This window comes from Sus scrofa, chromosome 5, assembly GCF_000003025.6.
Source record: "Sus scrofa isolate TJ Tabasco breed Duroc chromosome 5, Sscrofa11.1, whole genome shotgun sequence".
Classification (NCBI taxonomy): domain Eukaryota; kingdom Metazoa; phylum Chordata; class Mammalia; order Artiodactyla; family Suidae; genus Sus; species Sus scrofa.
The window spans coordinates 60465769-60487954 of NC_010447.5; positions in this window are offsets into that span (position 1 = coordinate 60465769).

Consider the following 22186-nt stretch of genomic DNA (forward strand, 5'->3'; position numbering starts at 1 on the left):
TATTTCTGAAGGTCTTTCTTTTCCTAGCTCCCTAATGCTGTGGAAACAAAAAGTTCATTCCATGCAAATGTGTTGAGTGAAAAGGTTATTAACTAGTGAATATTCTACCATCTCCCTTCTGCCATGGGGGAGTGTCCTGGCGTATGTAGGCACCATGAGAAAATGGGGTGATTTTCTGATGATGGTTCACGTCAGTTGAGTATATCTGTACCTTTAAGTTAGAGCGATATTGACATGTGTGCACAAACAATTTTGGAGAGAAGTTAAAGCCGTGAGCGACGTCTGAACTGAGCCACGTGACCCCACCACTGGAAAATGGAAAGTTTACCATAATGGATTTTATTTTGCCTCAATAAGTTTTGAGAAGCAGCCATAGCTGTTTTTGTCTGTTTGTTGTTTTTATGGTCACAGTCATCTATGTTGGCCTTTGCCTCAAATTCTCTGTAGTGTTCCTGTGCTGGGTACTGCAGTGATTGGAGGGTTCTGTGATTTCCAGGGGGACAGATGAGGGGACCTAGGAAAACCAGTTCACTGGAGAAAGTCTTTTCTCCTCTATCAAGATGTGAGTTGGGGAAGCTGACTTTTCAAAGCAAGTCAAGAAACAACCTAAAACACCTCTGTGGGGGTAGATTAGGAAGACAATCTGCAAGGACGATTAGGCACACCTATTCCTTTTCTTTTGGATGCTCATATTTTCTGAAGGTCTGATACAAATGTGGTATGTCTCATAGATCAATGGAAGAAAGTTCTAGAAAAGCTGGTTTCCTTTCAATATAAGACAGTTTTTTTTTTTTTTTAATAATTGAATGCATATCAGGGCACAAGCCTGTCTCATGCAGTGGACTCCAAGGAAGTTCGAACAGGTCAAACTGGGAGGCTCCCCGTAGGTGATGTCATGGGTGGTGATGTCATAATCGGTTTCCGGTGTGCTGTTAGGAGGACGTTGTAAGAGGAAGCCTAGGTGCAAGGGTGGGGGGATTCTCTGAACTGCAGGGGCTCTCTTCCTTGCTCTTACAGCCCCATTTCCTCTCCCTGCATCCCACCAGCTCCAGGATAGGGGGAGAACATGAGTGTCACAATCTCCCACATGATGCTAGAGTGACGCTGTGCATGTGAGATGAACCAGACACAAACATTCTGCAGATTCAGTGAAATATTAGATGCTCATTCCTGGATGCCTGTGGGCTAATTGCTTGAGGCAGCTAAGAAGGAAAGAGCAAGTGACTGTGAAGGCCATGTTTACGCAACACCAACACCCCTTTTAGAGTCTGGTTCTGTTTTGTTCTAAGCGTGGTAGTTTAGAGCCCGGCAGATGTATTTGACTGCCCGTCTGTCACATCTGGTCTGGTTGTGGGCAGGACTGAGCTACCAGCCAACTCTTCATGACCTGTGTCGTCAGGAGCTCAGGGGCTGGCATTTAATGCTCAAGCACACAGTCCTGGCCACAGTCCAGGTGGAAGGTTGGAGTATTTTGCTTGAGGCTTGCCCGGAATGGAGCCCTTTGGAATGACCCTGGCCAGATGCTCAGGCCCATTCAGAGGGAGGGATGGCAGCTGCTTTGTTATGTGAGATGAGGCTGCAGTCCTGAGCCATGGAGCTCCGGGGTTCAGGGCCCAGCCATTCAGAGTCAGGGCAGAGTCTCGTCTCAGAAGGATGGCAGAGTCTGGGTGTCAGGGGAGTTCCTGTGTAGCTAAATACTCCAGCATGTCTGACAAAAGTTCTAGAAATTCCTCCTCTTCCCAAGTGACCCTTTGTTAATTGAAACTCCCCAGACTTCCAGCACATGTTACATAGATCTGTGCCCAAGAAGAGGTGGAAAGAAGAAGCTGGCTTGGAAAGATGCCTCACTTTTCTGGCTCTTCACCTTCTACAGCCATGCCCCATGGCATTGACACCCCCTCGTGCTACAGAGGAGCAGTTTGGAATACTCCAAGGCTGTATCTGACGGAGCTCCACAGATTGCTGAAAACACAAACTATCCTGGGTTTGATTAGCAGAAACAGAAAGGGATAGTAAAAGCTGACATTATTATTATTATTGTTATTACTATTAGTTTTTTTAGGGCCACACCTGCAGCATATGGAGGTTCCCACTTTAGGGGTCAAATCTGAGCTGTAGCTGCTGGTCTATGCCACAGCCACAGCAACGCGGGATCCAAGCCACATCTGCAACCTATACCACAGCTCGCGGCACCACCGGATCCTAAACACACTGAACAAGGCCAGGGATGGAACCCGCGTCCTCATGGATGCTAGTCAGGTTTGCTAACCACTGAGCCATGGCGGGAACTCCTAGTATTATTTTTATTTAGTATTATTTTTGGACTATGTCTCACAGGCACCTCTCTTCTCAACCACATCCCCATTTACAAACAAGGAAACTGATTTAGCAGGTGAGGGCCGGACAGGTCACAGGCCCAGTAATGGTGAAGCCAGAACTGGACTTCAGATCTCTGTTCTGCCCATTACCCAGCTGCTTGCTACCTGTTGGCTCCTGGATACTCAAGTCTGGTGGGGGCTGCTTGGGCAGTAGCTGCATCCATGGACATCCAATGGCAGGAATGTAAGGGGTTTACCCCGAGAGCTAGTGAGGAGCCTGCAAGTCTGCAAACACTTATTTTTGGAGGTGGAATATGTTACTGTAAGAAAGTTTGAGGAAATTCATATGGTTTGTAATGGGCCCAAAGTATTAGAATAGTGATAAGGACACACTGAACAACTGTATACACAGACACACATGTACGCATTATTGTTCAGCTTAGCTGTTCATATTTTCCTCTCCTGGCTCCACAGCAGCACACGGGTTACAGGGTTCTTAGTAGATTCCAGGTGTAGAGTTCTAGGCTGCTGGGAAAATGTATGGCCAGCAAGACAGCAGCCCTGTTTTCTCCTTCATGGTTTAGGCACTGGATCTATACCATGCATGTGGCCCTCCCCTCATAGTTGCTCCCAAGGATGGGGTTTCAGCTCTTTATCTGTGGATCCCCAGCACTTTGAAAAAGGAACCCAACAAATGCTTGCTGAATTAACCTGCTGCCCTGTCATGTCTCCTAGCAGGTTATAAGGGAAAGGAACCATGATATGGTAAATGGTGCATCTCCATATGAACTCTGAAGGAGAAGAGTGTAGTGAATGTTTTGATGGCTTTTAGGAGAGAAATAAGCTTCTAATCATGTGGCTCTATGCATTGGTAGCCTTGGTCTTGCTACTGAAGCCCCTCCGAGCCTTAGTTTCATTCTGTGTTGGAAGGATAATGGGAGATCGTGTCTGGTGGATGCTCAGCTTTTAACATGTAACAGAAATAGTCTCTTGTGCATGGCTGCTTCTCACTGTGTGAATAGTTATCGGTGGGTGTATGAATTCTGTAGGCACTCTTCCATAAAAATAGTTAACATTTCATGCCCCACCCCCCTTGGGTGTTCTGTGGCCAAACTAGAGAAAGATCAAATGCTATTAAACAATTAGGGGGATGTGTTTTCCTTTTTCAGTGCATTTAAGCTGAACCCTATAAAATCCCATTGGTAATTTCACATCCAACCCAAACAGCACAGATTTTCTTTTTCGGTATGTCTGAATCCCGATTCACTCAATCCATCCCAGCTCTTAGGCTGATTGGACTCAGTTGCCTTTAATGCTGGTTTTTGAGCTGCAATTACTTGCATTTGCTGCTTGTCTTTCTAATCATCAGATATTCTCATTAACGCTACCTTGTGAAATCCTCAGGATAACTCGAAGATTAAGTCGTATGATCCCTGTTGTATGGATGCAGAAAGGGAGGTTTGTGGAAGGTAAGGGAGTTTGCCCAGAGTCATAGGCTAGAAGTCGCCAAGCCATTTGAACTGCAGTGTTGTGACTCCAAAATTCAGGCCAGCTCTCTTTATACTCCAGCTGTGCCCTCCCCATCATCATCATCGGCTATGGTATAAGGATATTTATATAGCTGAGCTATTAACTGTTTCTCCTTGTTTGTTTGTTTTGCTTTTTAGGGCTGCACCTGCAGCATATGAAAGTTCCCAGGTTAGGGGTCGAATCAGAGCTGCAGCTGCCGGCCTACACCACAGCCACAGCAACGCCAGATCCAAACCGCATCTGTGACCTACACCACAGCTCACTGCAATGCAGGATCCTTAACCCACTGAGTGAGGCCAGGGATCAAACCCGCATCCTTGTGGCTACGAGTCGGGTTTGTAACTCATTGAGCCACAAAGGGAACTCCTCTATTTTCTTTATCTCTGTTGCCTCCGGGTTCTCACTTCTAACTCTTTCAGTCATTTGCACCCCTGAATTCTGCTCCAGCTGTTTTATCTTGTTAGACCCTGAAATGGAGTGTAACTAAAGGAAAAAGAGTATCTGGGTCTGCTTCACCTGTAACTTTTCCAAAGATCCCAGCCATCTTAAAATACAACAATAGCTCTGATTTCAGAACCTGGAAGGTGCTCTTTCATGACCTGCATTTCCTGTGGCACAGCTGAAAGACCTTCCATGTGGGCAGAGTAATAAACCCCCACTCAATTGCAATAAAAATTTTAATTATTCATCAGTACAATAGCTGTTAGACAAGTGTCCAATTATTATTCATCCATGGCTAAGTAACCTTCTGCTCTTTTTTTGGAGCTGTGACAAACCCAGCCCTTCCAGAAATGGCAGAGGTCTCAGATCAGAGAGAGCTTGGTGTCTTGCTTTACCCAGGATAGAAAAGGTGAGCCAGCAGCTCCCTGCTCCTGCCTGGGCCTCTTCCCTCACCTACTACCCTGGCCTGAAACCTGGCATTAGGAAAGCTGGGAGGGAGAACTCGGCCCTGCAACCGCCAGGCTGGCAGCTGTGAGGCGCCCCGAGCCTGGGTTCACCTGGCAGAGGCTCTGGGTGGAACAGCTGCAGGGGGCCTCTTGCCAAAAGAGCAACTGAATTGCAAATGAAGCTCCGGAGAGTGGTTCTTGATTAGATCAACTCTGTGGCTTTTTCTCCTCCACAATCTGTGGCCTCCTCCCTGTGCGTCCCCTCTAAGGGCCCAGGTCACTGGGAGGACGGAGCCGGGAGGAGGAAGTGTCCCAGGTTGCAGCCTTTCACTTCTCCTTTCCTTTCCTGGCTCAGCATCCCCCCACCCGCCCCCCAGCTCTGCCTCTCTGCTCCCCAGTCATCATGGGGTGGGGGTTTCCTGGGCTGGACGGCTTTCCAGGTTTCCTTTTTTTCCTACTTTCCGCCTCCCCAAATTTATCATGAGACAGATTTTGGTCAGAAAGTCTCTTGCATGCCTCCTGCGACCCTGGGTGCCCATTCTGCACATTTGGGAGGCGTCCTGCTTCCCCACGTTTCCCAAACATCCTGAAGCCTTGTGCACACTTGTGGCGGCTTCCACAGCCCTGGCCAGGATCTATCTCCACAGGGCTGTCCTTTCTGCCCTCCGAAGACCTGGGTGTCTCCTTATGGCTTTGACCCCTGGCTACATCCTGCCTCCCAGCCTCTTGGACCCATGCCACCTCTCACTCCTTTAAGCCTGGATTGCCGAGGCAACCTCCCACCTTCTGTGCTCTGCCCTCCATCACCTGGCCCTCCTCACCTCCCAGTCCCCTGGGCCCTGTGAACCTTCACCTTTGGGTGCTCAGCTTCCTCAAACCACTCTTCCTCCGCACCCCCCCCTCTTCCTTGCAACCTGTCTTCTAAGGAGCACCACATGTGTAACTTTCCCCACCATACTCTTCCATTTGCCCATTACTGAATCATGTCAATTAATCTCATTAACCTATAGTGGCTTTTCACCTTATTCTGAGTAAAAGCTAAAGTCCTTACCACGTCTGTGTGTGATTTCCCCATGATACTGACAATAAACCCTATCACTGTCCTTTTTCCCCCTCTCTTCTCTCCATTTTCTTGAGTCAAACCTAATCCTGCCTCAGGACCTTTGCACTTGCTGTGCCTACAGGTTATAATGCTCTTCCACCAGAGAGTCAATGCCTCACTCCCTTGTTTTTCCATAGCCATTCTATATACTGTAACACTCGCTTTCCCTCTCCCCACCAAACTATCTTTTAAAAGCACTATTATATTAAGCTAACATAATAGATATTTATTGTTTATTTATTGCCTACCTTCCTCTGTTAGTATATAAATGCCACAAGAACAGGGACTTCGTTTTCATCACAAATAGTGGAATGCTTTGGTTGAATTGGGTCCTCCCACAAATTCATAGGGTGAAATCCTAATCCCCAATATAAGGGTATATGGAGCTGGGGTCTTTGGGAGGTGATTAGGGTTAATGAGACCATGAGAGTGGGGCCCTCCTGAGGGGATTAGTGCCCTTATAAAAGGAGACACCTGAGAACCTGCCTTCTTTCCCTCCCCATGGGAGAAGGCAGCCATCTGCAAACCAGGCAGCAGGCTCTCTCTAGAACCTGACCGGTCGGCACCCTGATCTTGGACTTGTAGCCAGCCCCCCAGAACTGTAAGTAGTAAATTCCAATTGGTTAAGCCATCCAGTCTGTGGTATTTCTTTATGGCAGCTGGAGCTGAGACATGGAAGTTCACTAAGTCCTTGCTTAAATGGATGTGTCAATGCCCTCATCTAGGGCGTGAGAAGAGGAAAGCTGGGATTTTGTGGTTGGTTGTTTGCTCCCTGTTACTGCTTCTGCCCTTGCATGAAGTCCTTCCTGTTTTGAGGCCACTGCTGTTTGCCATCACCCGCCGTCTCCCTGTAACTCTCTCATGGAGAACCGTGGAAGCTGACTCCCTTCTTCCTCTTCCTCCACCTAATTTTTAGCATCCACATAGAGGATCTGCCTCTCAAACAGCTTCCTCCACGTCAGTCTCCTTAACTCCCCTGCATGGCACCTGCATGGGAATTTGTCATTCCCACATGAGAACCTTCCGACTCCTGGTTTCATGCTGTGACCATAACATCCACCCTCTGGCTCCCTTCCCACTACATACGTGCCTTGACTTTGTGGCGACTCCTTGGCTCTTGGCTCCTCTCGGATTTCTTCCCAGTCAGTAAGCACCAGAGTGGTCACCAACTGTCCTTTGGGGATGCCACCGAAAATGCCACCTGAAGAGGTGGATGGGGCTGAAGCCCAACCTACACTTTGCTCAGGAAGCTGTGCAAGGGGGGAATTTGGGGGGGAGGGGTCAAGGCGTTGTCCCTGGAAAAAGGAGCACCTTTATTTTCCTCTAAGGGACAGGCCTTGCCAGTCATGTGCCCATAGGACACTTAAAATCATGTCCACAGAGCTTCGTGGAGGCTGCAGCAGCCTTGATGCACCCTAAGTGGATGGCCACTCCTCTTTCTGTACTTCTTGAAACCTTTCTCCATGGTGCAAATACCAGCCTCCCAATTGGGGCTGCAGAGGGAGACAAAACACACACACACACACACACACAGACACACACATTCTCTGTCTCCCTTACTTCCAAGGGCAGATGCATGGTTAAGTTCCACCAGCTTTCTGCACCTGCAAGAGATTTTGACCCAAGACTGGGTTATACAGAGAAGCTGAGCAGGGACACCTCTTCTCCTGGCAGGAGGGCAGCTGAGGGCGTTTGGTTCTATAACTGGCAGCTGTGGTGGCCAGCCTCTGAGCTAAAGCTTCGTGGTTATAGCAGATGCTCGGCCCCTCTGATGACGGGTCTATCCTATGGACTGTTGGAGGGTTGTTTTTGGACACTGAGTCAGAGACTCTTTCTTTATACCTCTCCGTGATTTTTTAGAGCTGTCTGTATCCCTCTCTATTGAAGCCAGCTGAAATGGATTCAATTCCAACTAGGACATTGCCCACCATAGGTCCCCTCTCCTCCGCTCTCCTTCCCAAGTCCTGTGATATCTGAGCCTCTCTCACCTCCATGTCCTTGCCTTCCCCACTCGCCCTTCCTCTGCCCCTGCCCACAAAATACCTGTCCCACTCTGCTTTCTTTCTCCCCTGCACAGTTTAGCCCTTTGTGGGAGGAAATCACAGAGCTGGGCTGACCGTCAACCTTTGTGTCTCAACCTCAACTGGGTAATTGTGGACACCCAGCGATCCTTTTCTTTCTCTTGTGTCCACCTCCCACTCTCTTCAACTGCAGTGTAAAACTTTCACTGCTCCCTACATATGTGGCTTCTTTCCTCTTAACAAACAGCCCTTTAACTGTCTGTCCTATTCACCCCTCACCCCTTCCACACTCGCAATCCTACGCACTCTCCCTACATTTCCTTAATGGTCAGGACATGAGGCAGCCCTTCTGCTTATAGGCAACTTGTCCTTGACCCGATCTCCTACCTTCTCTGGACTTTGCTTCATCATCATTGCTGTTTGATCCAGCATCTTCTGCCCTTCTTTCCCTTCTCAAACACTAAACTACATTAAGTTAGTCTGCAAGTGGATTATTTTGCAGTGAATTGTTTCCTCCTGTGTTCTCAAGCTGAGGAGAGGATTTAGATGTGAGTGAAGAATGAGGAAACCCTACACAGTAAATTGTGTCTGTGATTTTTGTGGGGGTAAACAGATTAGCTGGCAACCAGCAAAGATGGCCTTTTGTCCTTGAAGGGTCAAGAAGGGTGATCAAAGAAAACAATTTCAGTTGATAGGAATTTTTGAGAAAACCTTGAGTCTGGCTGAGGAGGACGGTTCTAGGCTCTATCTGTGTAATGCCTATTAATGTCTGTCTGTCAGCTCCTCCACCCCATTATCACTTCTCATTCCCCACTGGATCTTTCCCCTGAACCTCTCATTACACTTGATTATATTCTCCCTTGATTCTCCTGCTAGCATATTCAAACTCCTCTGAAAACTCACTTCTCCTTTTGGTCTCTGCTTCCTCACTCCTTCTGCTCTTTATTTCACTTCAATTTGTCTTCCAAACCTCATCACTCTACCGAAACTCTTAGGCTAAGGTCAAATGCAATCTATGTACCAAATGTAAGGACCAATAATTTTTGTTGAAGTATAGTTGATTTGGAATGTCATTAGTTTCAGGTGTACAGTAAAGTGATTCAGTTTATATATATATATTCATATGTATATATACATTTATATATATTCATATATATCACACACATATATTCATATTCTTTTATATTGTTATTATAAAATATTGAAAATAGTTCCCTCGCTATATTGTTAAATCCTTGTTGTTTATCTATTTTATATATGGTGGTATAAATCTGTTAATCCCATATGCCTGACTTATCCCCCCACCTTTACCCTTTGGGAACCATAAATTTTTTTTCTGTCTTTCTGTTTTGTAAATAAATTCATTTGTATTATTTCTTTGGATTCCACATAAAAGTGCTGTCATATATTTGTCTTTCTCTGTCTGACTTTACTCAGTATGATAAATCTCTAGGTCCATCCATGTTGCTTCAGATGGCAGTATTTCATTCTTTTTATGGCTGAGTAATATTCCACTGTGTATATTTACTACACTTCTTTATCCGTTCTTTTTGGATGGGCATTTAGGTTGCTTCCATGTCTTGGCTATTGTAAATAGTGCTGTTATGAATGTTGGGGTGCATGTTTCTTTTTGAATTAGAGTTTTCCTCTTTTCTGGCCCAGGAATGGGATTGCTAGATCACATGGTAGTTTGCTGGATCATTCGGTAACTCTATTTTTAGTTTAAGGAAGCTCCATTACTGTTTTTCATAGTGGTTGCACCAATTTACATGCCCACCAATAGTGTAGAAGTGTTCCATAAAGGTCATTTTTTATTTGTCATCTTCCTAGATTTTCCTGCCACCTCTAACCCTTTGGAAGTCCCAGGACACCTGGATACTAAAGTCCTGGTTCTTTATGTATGTCCATGATCACATTGGGTTCACAGGCTCCTCTACTTCACATCACAGCCTTACAGGTTGGCATTCCCCAGGGTTTTTCTTGGCCAGTTCTCTTCCCTCTGAACTCTGAGTATCATCTCTGTCATTTCTACAGCTAATGACTATGTGTTGGTGACGCACAAACCTGCCAAGCACTGCTAGAAAATTATACAGAAGAAAATTATGGTGGGGGGGGGAGGGAGAGGGTTTGTTTTAGCCTAAGACAAAATTTTTAAATTTATTGAACTCCTGCCATTTATTAGTCACCTTTCACTGGGACGTTACACCACTTTTCCCAAGTCACTCCTTTCCTGAGGCAAAGACTTCAAAGTGAAGGCTGGGAAGTGGCCAACTGTTGGTTCACTCCATCTCTCTGCTGTCCCTAGAGTTTCTCTGCACATATTGACACTAGTTAGACCCATTATAGTCCTGGGGACTGTTCTCTGTCTCTGGAGAGCTACCATCAATTAGATGGAAGACTTGGCTTTGAGAATGAGAGCTACATCTTATGTCGTAATCTACCAGCCCAGTCAGGCCACTCATGGTCTATATGTCTGCTGAGGCATAATTGGGGTGCCCCATTATGCAGCATCAGAATTTGTCTGTGAGCACTGGTTCCCTGTGGAGGGAGCTAGAGGGACCTAATGGCTTTAAGAAGGGCACCATCACCCCCCTCAAGTTCCCTTCCCCCAACACGAATGTTCTCTGCCAGACACTTGTCCACTCAATAACCTCTTATTTGGCTTGTTCTTGTCCCCCACCATCTTGAGTGCATGACTTTCTCTTTGAAGGCAGAGGCCATGGGGGTTACACATGACATATATGACACATTGCTGGGGTAGAAAGATAGGGAAGAATGAGTCCAGAACACGAAACAGAAAGAGCATGAACTCTTGAGTCAGGCCAACCTCTATGTGAGTTCTGATCTGTTTACAGATTGTATGACCTTGGGGGTTATGTTTATCTGAGACCACATTTGGTTAACTATTATAAGAAAATAAAAATTCACTTTATCACATGGGGGTTGCAAAAATTAAAAGAGGAAGCTCAGATAAAGCACTTGGCATTTATTAAATGCCTCCAAATGGTAGCTGTTAGTAGGCAGATGCTTAATAAATATTTCTTGTTCCTGTTGCTTCCTCCCTGGAGAATTCACTCAGCCCTATGCTTCATCTCTCACATCTGCATAGTGAATAATTACTCTCTACTGGTTGCATTGCACACTTGAGCATCTAGATGAATATTGATACACATGTTTTTCTGTTTATGGTTTGTATCATGAAACCCTAGTGTGAGATTGCTGGAGTAGGGATCCTATCTTAGAGCTTTGAAACCATGGCCTGCATAGTGTCCCAATCACATGAAATACTCAGTAAATATTTGATGGCACAGGTGACTAACATTTCACCTTAGACTATAATCAGCCACATGTTGGAGTAAAAATACTCCCTTAGCCTTCACTCCTTATTCTGCTGCCCTTGCTCTCCACGTTCCCTTTCACAGCCCTAACTCCACCCAAACTGGGCTCGACTGTGGTAGCCTAGGCTGGAACAGATTGCTGTGCAAATACTTGGCAAAGTAATAATCTATTTGTGGATAAGCAGAAATTGGCTGCATTCGCAGAGTTATGAACTGTCACTATTAACACCCGTGAGTCACTAACATCATGGTGGGCTGAGTGATTTTTTTTGTGCAGGCTTACAGGGCATGTTATACTAAAAATGCCACTGTCCATCTGTCTAATTAGTGTCTGTTCCATTGATGTCACAGATATTCAAATGAGGTTCTTTCTTCATGCCAACACACACAGGAGCTTTATGTAATCCCCACATCCCACATGTGGGTGAGGTTGAGGTATCTAATAGTGGTATTTTTTTTTTTCCATGGTTTCCAGGACAAGCTATGGTAGGATGAGAGAAGTTAAGGAGGAAGATTTTAAAAACCAAACTAATCTTGTGTTTCTGTTCCTAAGCCAGATCACTGGACTCACATCCTAGAAATGGAAGCTGTGAGGACTAGAGGAGGAGCAGATGGCTTGAATGGACCCTAACCCAGTCATATTCCAAGCCCCTGAAATGGCACTTCATTGACTATGCTGCTTTCATGACCACCTTCTAAATAACTCCCAAGTTTCTCTTGTGATCAGGTCTACTCCAGAGTATTTAGGAAGAGAATTCTGGGGAATGTGGTCCAGCTTAGCTGAGCTGATACAGTACAAAGTCTGCAGAGAGTTAGCTTGTTTAGCATCCTAGAAAAAGAAAACCTTAGAGGAGGGAGAGGAAGCATCAATCATAATCTTTCAATTGTGAAAGTAGTTCTTCCCCACGTCCTTTGAAATTATTAAACAATCTGTGGGTAATACTTTGAGATGATGTGAATATTAACAAAGGTGACAACCACCAACAGAAGTTATCCAGTGGTTTTAGCATTTATTGGTCATCTCTGTCCTTATGTTAAGGCTGTGTTTAGTTTTGTAAGAAATTGCCAAACTGTCTTCCAAAGTGGCTGTACCATTGTTCATTCCCACTATCAGTGAATGGGAGTTGCTTCTGCTCTACATCCTTGCCAGGGTTTGGTGTTATCAGTGTTTTGGATTTTGTCTCTTCTAATAAACGTGGACTGTCATCTCATTACTGTTTTTAATATGCAATTCCTTCATGATATATTGATGTTGAATATTTTTTCCTTTGCTTACTTGCCATCTGTACATCTTCTTTGAGGTGTCTGTTCAAGTCCTCAGGCCAATTAAAAAATCAAGTTATTTTTCTATTGTTTAATTAAAAGTTCTTTGTATATTTTGAATGAGTTATTAGATGTTTCTCTTGCAAATATTTTCTCCCAGTCTGTGATTTGTCGTCTCATCTTCTTGACATTATTTTTCACAGCATAATTTTTAATATTAATGAAGTCTAGCTTATTCATTTTTCATGTCTCATGCCTTTGGTGATGTGTCAAAAAGTCATCACCACGTCTAAGGTCATCAGATTTTTCTCCTATTATCTTCTAAGAGTTCTTTAGTTTTGCATTTAGCATTTCTATCTGTGATCTATTTTGAATTAATTTTTTCATGAAGTATGTAAAGTTTTTTTTTGCATGCAAATGTTCAGTTGTTCACCATTTGTTGAAAAAACTGTCGTTGGTCCATTTTATTGCCTCTGCTGCTTTTAAAGATCAATTGACTATATTATGTGGGTCAGTTTCTGGGCTCTCTATTCTGTTCCACTGATCCACACAAGAATTTCTTTTTTGGGTATGTACTAATATAAATGGGCAATGTGTTTGTAATACCAAAACCTACTTGTTCATTGCTTTTATGTAGAAAAGCGATCAATTTTTTAATTTTTATTTATTTTTTGTCTTTTTGCTATTTCTTTGGGCTGCTCCCACGGCATATGGAGGTTCCCAGGCTAGGGGTCTAATCGGAGCTGTAGCCACTGGCCTACACCAGAGCCACAGCAACACGGGATCCGAGCTGCGTCTGCAACCTACACCACAGCTCATGGCAACGCCGGATCGTTAACCCACTGAGCAAGGGCAGGGACCGAACCCGCAACCTCACGGTTCCTAGTCAGATTCGTTAACCACTGCGCCACGACGGGAACTCCCGATCAACTTTTTAATGTTAACCTTGTGTCCTGCAACGTTGCTATAACCCCTTGTTAGTTCCACAAGTTTTTGGTTGAGTCCTTCAGATTTTCTACATGGATGATCATGTCATCTGTGAACAATGTTTTATTTTTTCCTTTCAAATACATATACCCTTTATTTCCTTTTCTTGTCCTATTGCATTAGCTAGAACTTCCAGTATGATATGGAAAACCAGTGCTGAGAAGGGACGTCCGTTCCTTGTCTGTAAGGTTAATTTTTGATATTTGCATTCAATTTTAGGCTTTACTTAAAAATTTTTCTATGCCTATCATCTTAAATTCTTATGCCTTCTATCCCATTCTCATCCACTCTCTCTTGGTAACCATTTGCATTTATTTCTGGGTTATATTTTTGTGTTTCTGTTTTAAAAAAATAAGCAAATATGAATACTCATTTTTATTTCCCCTTCATTCTTAAACAAAGGGTGAACTATATACTTCTGAATCTGGCTTTATTCACTTCACAATATATTCTGGAAATCATTAATATCAACTCACAGAGATCATTCACATTCTTTTCCAGTGCTGCATAATATTCTATTGCAGGGATCCACCATAGTTTATTGAATCAGGTGCCTCTGAATAAATATTTAGGCTACTTCCAGTATTTTGTTATTATGAATGATGATGCAGTTGCATAACCTTATATGTATATTACTTTGTTTTTGTTGAAATAGATCTTCAGGGTAAATTTCTAAAGTTGTGATTGATCAAAAATAAATGTATATTGTTTTATTGGAAATTACCAAATTCCCCTCCATATTGGTTATACTGTTTTTCTTTTCTATTTGCAATATATGACCATCTGTTTTCCTACAACCTCAGCAACTGATTGTGTTCTCAAGCATTTGAATTTTTGCCATCTTGATAGGTGAGAAATGGTCATTATGGTGAAGTTCAGTATCTTTTCATGTCCTAAGGCAGGGCTTTCTGTTTTTTTTTTTTTTTTTAATTGGGGTATAGCTGATTTACAATGTTATATTCATTTCAGGTGTACAACATAGTGATTCAATATTTTTATACATTATACTTCATTTAAAACTATTATAAAATATTGGATTATATTTCCTGTACTGTACAATATATTTTTGGAGTTTATTTTATACATAGTAGTTTTTAACCTCTTAATCCCCTCTGTCTTACCCCTCCCCACTTCCTCTCTTCACTGGTAACCACTAGTTTATTCTTTATATTTGTGAGTCTGTTTTGTTTTATTATACACATTCATTAGTTTTATTTTGTAGATTTCACATTCAAATGATAATGTACAGTATTTTTCTCTGATTTATTTCTCTGTGCATAATACCCTCCAGGCCCATCCATATTGTTGCAAATGACAACATTTCATTTTTTAATGACTAACAGTCCTGTGTGTGTGTGTGCATGTGTGTATAGAATCTCACATAGTTTTTATCTATTCATTTCTCTCATCTGTGGATGGACACTTAGGTTGCTTCCATATCTTGGCTATTGTAAATAATGCTGTGATGAATGTTGGCTTGCATGTATCTTTTCAAATTAGTGTTTTCATTTTCCTGGGTATATACCTTGGGGTGAAATTGCTGGATCATATGTAGTTCTACTTTTAGTTTTTTTGAGGAACCTCCATAGTGTTTTCCATAGTGGCTGCACCAGTTTACATTAGAACCCACAGTGTATTAAGGTTATCTTTTCTCCATATCCTTGCCAACATTTATTATTTGTGTTCTTTTTTATACTAACCATTTGGACATGTGAGGTGATATCTCATTTTAGTTTTGACTTGAATTTCTTTGATTGTGATATTGAGCATCTTTTCATGTGCCTGCTGGCCATCTCTATATCCTCTTTGGAAAAATGTATTTTCAAATCTTCTGCCTATTTTAAAATAGGATTGTTTCTTTGATACTGAGTTGTATGAGCTTCTTATACATTTTAGATATTAACCTCTTGTTGCTCATTCACTTGCAGATATCTTCTCTCATAGTTTGTCTTTTTGTTTTGTCAATGGTTTCCTTTGCTGTGCAAAAACTTTTTTTTTTTTTTTTTTTTTTTGCTTTTGTTTCCTTTGCTTGAGAAGCTGATCCAAAAATGTTGCTATGATTTCTGTTGAAGAGTATACAGCTTATGTTTTCTTCTAGGAGTTTTATGTTATGTTTACTGGTCTTACATTTAGGCATTTAATCCATTTTGAGCTTATTTTTGTATGTGGTGTAAGAAAATGTTCTAATTCATTTTTGTGCATATAGCTGTGGAGTTTTCCCAGCACCATTTGTTAAAGAGATGATTTTTTCTCCATTGTATATTCCTGCCTCCTTCTTTTTAGATTAATTGACCATGATTGCACGTGTTTATTTCTGGGTTCTCTATTCTGTTCTATCGATTTATGTGTCTATTTTTTGTACCAGCACCACACTGTTTTGATTACTGTAGCTTTGTAGTATGGCCCAAAGTCAGGGAGTGTAATACCTCCAGTTGCGTTCTTTTTTTCCTCAAGATTATTTTGGCTATTTGGAGTCTTAGGTTTCCACATAATTTTTAGAATTATTTGTTCTAGTTCTGTCAAAAATGTCATGGTGTTTTGATAGGGATTGCATTAAATCTGTAGATTGCTTTGGTAGTATATTTTAACAATATTAATTTTTCTAATCTATGAACATGATCTTTCAGTTCTTTGTATATTTTCAGTTTATTCATAATGTTTTATAGTTTTCAAAGCATAGGTCTTTCACCTCCTTGATTAAGTTTATTCCTAGGTATTTTCTTCTTCTTCTTCTTCTTTTTTTTTTTTTTTTTGTCTTTTTGCCTTTTCTAGGGCTGCTCCCTTGGCATATGGAGGTTCCCAGGCTAGGGGTCTAATCAGAGCTGTAGATGCTGGCCTATGCCACAGTCACAGCAATGTGGGATCCGAGCCACGTCTGTGACCTACACCATAGTTCACAGCAATGCTGGATCCTTAACCCACTGAGCAAGGCCAGGGACGGAACCTGCAACCTCATCATTCCTAGTTGGATTCATTAACCACTGTGCCATGACAGGAACCCCTATTTTTTTCTTTTTGATTCAGTTGTAAACAAGATTGTATTCTTGCTTTCTCTTTCTGATAGTTTATTATTAGTGTATAGAAAAGCAACAGATTTTTTATATTAATCTTGAGTTTTGTCAAATGCTTTTTCTTTTTTTTTCTTTATTTTTTTACAGAATAAAATACATACATTTACACACAATTACATTCACACAGATTATTACAACATGGATCTTAAGAAACAGATTGACTCCCACTGGAGAAGTGGAATGGAAAATATGCTGAGACAAATAGGAAATTTATTCTATACTTTATCCAATTTTATGGCTTTCATCTTTACTACTTAATTTTATCTATTACATTTCAATTTTTCTTTAAAAATTAGCATTATATTAAATTGTTATATTATGCAACTAAAATTTATAAAGAAGAAAGCCCTATATACCATTAAATATTTTATATAGCATAGTAAAAAGAATAACAACTAGTAAGCATAACAAAAATAATACACCCTCGGAAAATAAGTAAAATATAAAATGCATAAGTTGGTTAAAAAACAGTGTAACTATATAAATATGTCCTCACAATTTGTTCCATCTCATTGATTCTTCAATAAAGGCATTACACCATTCTAGGTGATGTGATAAACAAGACATTATAGACTTTACATTGTACCATGGAGAGAAATGGTTATTAATCATACAATTGTGGAACTGTATTATTTAATTGTACAGTGGCATTATTTAATTATAATTATCACAAGTTCTTTGATGGAGAGGAAATCAGAATCAGATGTAAGAAGACTTCAGCATTCCAAGAATGATGTCAAATAACCCCCTTCATGGTGGATTATGCACTTATTTACTATGAGGTATATTTCTTCTCCAGAGATTCCTTGTTTGTGTATCAATTGTAGATTTTTGGTTTGCAGTTATTCTGAAGTTTTGATATAAGAGTCTATATGTATATGAGATTGTTTTAAGTTGTTGTTCTCTTAATTGCAAGTTCATCTCTGGTGTCCCGCATTTGTACCCATCTCTTCTCATGATTTCTGATTTTGATGGTATAATTGTTCATGGATGATTTCGTATCTTTACTGGTGAGCCTTGTCATTTGTGGAATTTTTGTTTCCTGTTGCTGATCTTTTCTTTCCTGCCTAGAGAAGTTCCTTTAGTATTTGTTGTAAGGCTGGTTTAGTGTTGCTGAATTCTCTCAGCTTTTGCTTATCTGAGAAGGTTTTGATTTCTCCTTCAAATCTGAATGAGAGCCTTGCTGGGTAGAGTATTCTTGGTTGGAGGTTTTTTCCTTTCATCACGTTAAGTATATCATGCCACTCCCTTCTGGACTGCAGAGTTTCTGCTGAAAAATCTGCCGATAACCTTATTGGGGTTCCCTTGTATGTACTTGTTTCTTTTCCCTAGCTGCTTTCAAGATTTTCTCTTTGTCTTTAATTTTGGTCAGTTTGATTATTATGTGTCTTGGTATGTTCCTCCTTGGGTTTATTTTATATGGTACTCGTTGTGCCTCCTGGATTTGAGTGAGTGGTTCCTTTCCATGTTAGGGAAATTTTCGGCTATTATCTCTTGGAATATTTTTTCTGTCCCCTTCTCTCTCACTTCTCCTTCTGGCACCCCTATAATACGGATGTTGGTGCGTTTAACATTGTCCCAGAGTTCCCTGAGACTCTCTTCATTTTTTTTTCAATCTTTTTTCTCTTTTCTGTTCTGCATCCGTAATTTCTTCTAATCTGCCCTCCACCTCGCTTATTCATTCTTCTGCCTGTATTCTGCTGTTAGCTGCTTCTAGTGAGTTTTTTATTTCAGTTATTGTATTTTGCATCTCTTGTTTAAGTTTTATATCTTGTATCTCTTTGGTCAGTGTTTCCTGTAAGTTATCCATCTTTGCCTCCATTTATTTCCAATGTCTTGCATCATCTTCAGCATCGACAGTCTAAAGTCTTTTTCCTGGAGGCTGAGAATCTCCTCATTGCTTAGCTAATTTTCTGGGGTTTTTCCTTTCTCCCTCATCTGAGTTATAGTTCTCTGTCTTTTCATTTTTATAGCTTTTTGGTGTGGTGACCTTTTTATAGATAATACAGCTGTAGCCTCTCTTACTTCTGGTGTCTGCCCCCCTTGTCTCAAATGCTTTTTCTAAGTCTATTATTGAGATGATCATATGACTTATCCTTCCTTTTGTTAATGTGGTGTATCACATTGATTGACTTGTAGATAATGAACCATCTTGCATCTTATAATAAATTCCTCTTGCCCATTAGGTATGACCCTTTTTATCTATATTATTGAATTTGGTTTGCTAATATTCTGTTGAGGATTTTTGTATCTATACTCAACAGAGATATTGAACTGTAATTTCCTTTACTGTAGTGGCTTTGTCTGGTTTTGGTGTTAGGGTAATGGTGGACTTGGAGAATGAATTTGGGAATGTTCCCCCCTTTTCAATTTTCCGATTAGTTTGAAAAATATAGGTAATAATTCTTTATTTGCTTGGTAGAATTTCCCCGTGAGGATGTCTGGTCCTGGACTTTTGTTTGCTGGGAGTTTTTTGATTATTAATTCAATTTGACTACTAGTGATTGGTCTGTTCAAATTGTCTGTTTCTTCTTGATTCAGTCTTGGAAGTTTGTATGCTTCTAGACATTTGTCTGTTTCTTCTAGATTGTCCAATTTGTTGGCATCATAGTATTCTTATAATTTTTTTTATATCTCTGATATCAGCTGTAATTTCTCCTCTTTCACTTCTTTGTTTACCTGGGTTCTCTGTCATTTTTTTTCCTCAAAGAATCTACCTAAAAATTTATCAATTTTGTTTATCTTATCAAAAAACTCACTTTTGGTTTCATCAGTCTTTTCATTTTTTTTTTTGGTCTCTTTTATTTATTTCTTCTCTAATTTTTAATATTTCCTCCCTTTTTCTGACTTTGGGCTTTATCTCTTCTTCTTTTACTAATTCCTTTAGATGATTGGTTTGGCTGTTTGAGGTTTTGTTTTTAGTAGCATGTTGTTTAGTCTCCATGTGTTTGTTTTTTTCCTGTTTTTCTGTAGTTGATTTCAACTTTCATGCTATTGTGGTCAGAAAAAAAATGCTTAATGTGATTTCTATTCTCTTAAATTTGTTGAGATTTGATTGTGCCCTAGCAGATGGGCTATCCTGGAGAATATTCCATGTAAATTGAAAGGAATGTGTATTCTGCTGTTTTTGCATGAATGTTCTATAGGTAGCTATTAAATCCAACTGGTCTAATGTGCCATTTAAGACACTATTTCCTTATCGATTTTCCATCTGGATGAAATAGCCATTGATGTAAGTGGGGAAATGGTTGTTAAAGTTCCCTATTATTATTATTGTCAATTTCTTCCTGTGCTTTATATAGTTAGGTCCTCCTAAAGTAGGTGCATATATGTTAATAAGTGTTATATTTTCTTATATCAGTCCCTTTATCATTACATAATGTGCTTTTTTGCCTTTTGTTTAGGCTTTGTTTTACTTATTTATTTTGGCCAGGTGCATGACATACAGAAGTTCCTGGGCCAGGGATCAAACCCACTCCAGAGCAGTGATAGCACCAGATCCTTAACCCACTAGGCCACCAGAGGACTCCTAGGCTTTGTTTTATTATTTATTTATTTGTTTATTTTTGCTTTTTAGCACTGCAACCATGGTATGTGGAAGTTCCCAGGCTAGGGGTCAGATCAGAGCTATAGCTGCCAGCCTATACCAGAGCCATAGCAATGTGGGATCTGAGCTGCATCTGTGACCTACATCATGGCAATGCTGGGTCCCTGACCAACTGAGCAAGGCCGGGGATCAAACCTATATCCTCATGGGTACTAGATAAATTCATTTCTGCTGAGCCACAACAGGAACTCCCTCCTAGGCTTTGTTTTAAAGTCTACTTTGTCTTGTATGGGTATTGCTATCACCATTTTCTTATTTTTCCATTTGCATGAAATATCTTTCCATCTACTCACTTTCAGTCATTTTGTGTCTTTAGCTCTGAAGTGAGTGTCTTGTAAGCAGCATATAAATGGGCTGAAAAAATGTTCAGTCAGCCACTCTATGTCTTTTGTTTGAGGCATTTGGTTTATTGACATTTAAAGTGATTATTGATGGGTACTCATGCACATTGTTTGCAGGAAAAATATAAGCTTTTAGTGTGGTGTACAAAATCTTTAATGATCAGTTCCCTGTCTGCAATGATTTCTGTCTCTCGTTGCTATGTACCCCTGCTCTACTTACTCCAAATATTTCCTTTTTCCTTTCCTGTCTCTCTCATGTCTCTACATTTTTGTTTTCAGTTCCTTTTTGGAATCTCCTTTCCCTTGTCCATGAGAAAACTTCTAATCATCCTTCAAAGCCCAGTTCAAATATCATCTCCTTGATAAAGTCTTTCTTGTCTTTTTCAGTAGAGCTACTCATCAATCTAGGATCCTATAGAATTTTGCATCTTTGACCTCTTCAATAGCCCTCACCAGACTGTGCTGCAATTGTTTACTTTTGAGTCCACCTCTACTACTCTTTAAACATAAACATTAAAAAAAAAATGTATCTGCCCCTCATTTCAAGCATTGTGCCAGTTATATAGTGAGTGTTAAATTTTTGCTTTTATAAGTAGAATCTTATCCCTCCTGGTTTCTGCTGATATAAAGCTTGGCATTTTCTCTTTCCTCTGGGTTTTCCTTTTTCTGGGATGCTAATTATAGATTAGCAGCTCAGTAATTATGGCCAAGCTTATGAGAGTTTCAGTTTACTGCCACCCTATCTCCCAAGCTAATTTCCTTCAGCAAATCATGAATCACTTAATTATTGAATCTTATAGCTGGGAGGGATATTGAGGAGTCATTTGATCTTTCTTTTCCCCTCAAGGTAGGACTTGATCCTCTGTCCCAGTGAAAGTAGGAGAGAAGATTGTGTGATTTCAGATTTTAGCATCAGCAGAGTACATACCTCTCCTTTCAGATAGGTGTCCAATAGTGCCTGAAATAAGTCACTGTGATTTTGGACAGGATGGATTATAGGGGTGACATGGATTGAATTCTAAGGTAGTAAAGTAGAAATTTCTTTCCAAATCAAACAGCCAGCAAACATTTTGTCACCAGCACTACCCTAACTGCAGATCTTTTTTGATGAGATATTATGGTTTAGTTATAACTGAAAATGTCTTGAGAACACAGTTGAGGATATTTTACCTGTCAGCATTTCATCATCTTGTGTTCCTACTCTCCTAACAAATAATAAAAAATGTACTATTACCATTTTAGTGGTCATCATAACAATTAAGTATTAAGCTAATAAGATTCAAATGAAAATTGGCATTTGACCCCCACTCCTCAAAGCTCATCAAGATAAGGTTTCCTTCCTATTATCTAAGAAAGATTTATTGACACATTAAAAAAAAGAATATTTTCCTCACCCCCTGAATCAGTTTATATGTGTATTTTTCCTGTTCTCTGCTTCCTCCAGTATAAATAGGGAACTGCCTTGGTATTTGGGGGTGGGGCTTGAGCTATGTCACACAGTAGGGAGCACCTGTTGTCATACTGCTTTAACCTTTAACCAAGGTTGGTTGTGCTCACTCTAAAGAATAACACAACCTGAAAAGCTGCCTAGAGAGTCGCACATCAAGATTTGCATTCAGATTAGGATGTAATTTATCCAATCAGATCCTATGCCAGATACTAGAGGTAGGGCATGTTTCTTGCCTTCATGGAGGTAATTTTCTACAGGGGGAGTAGAAAAA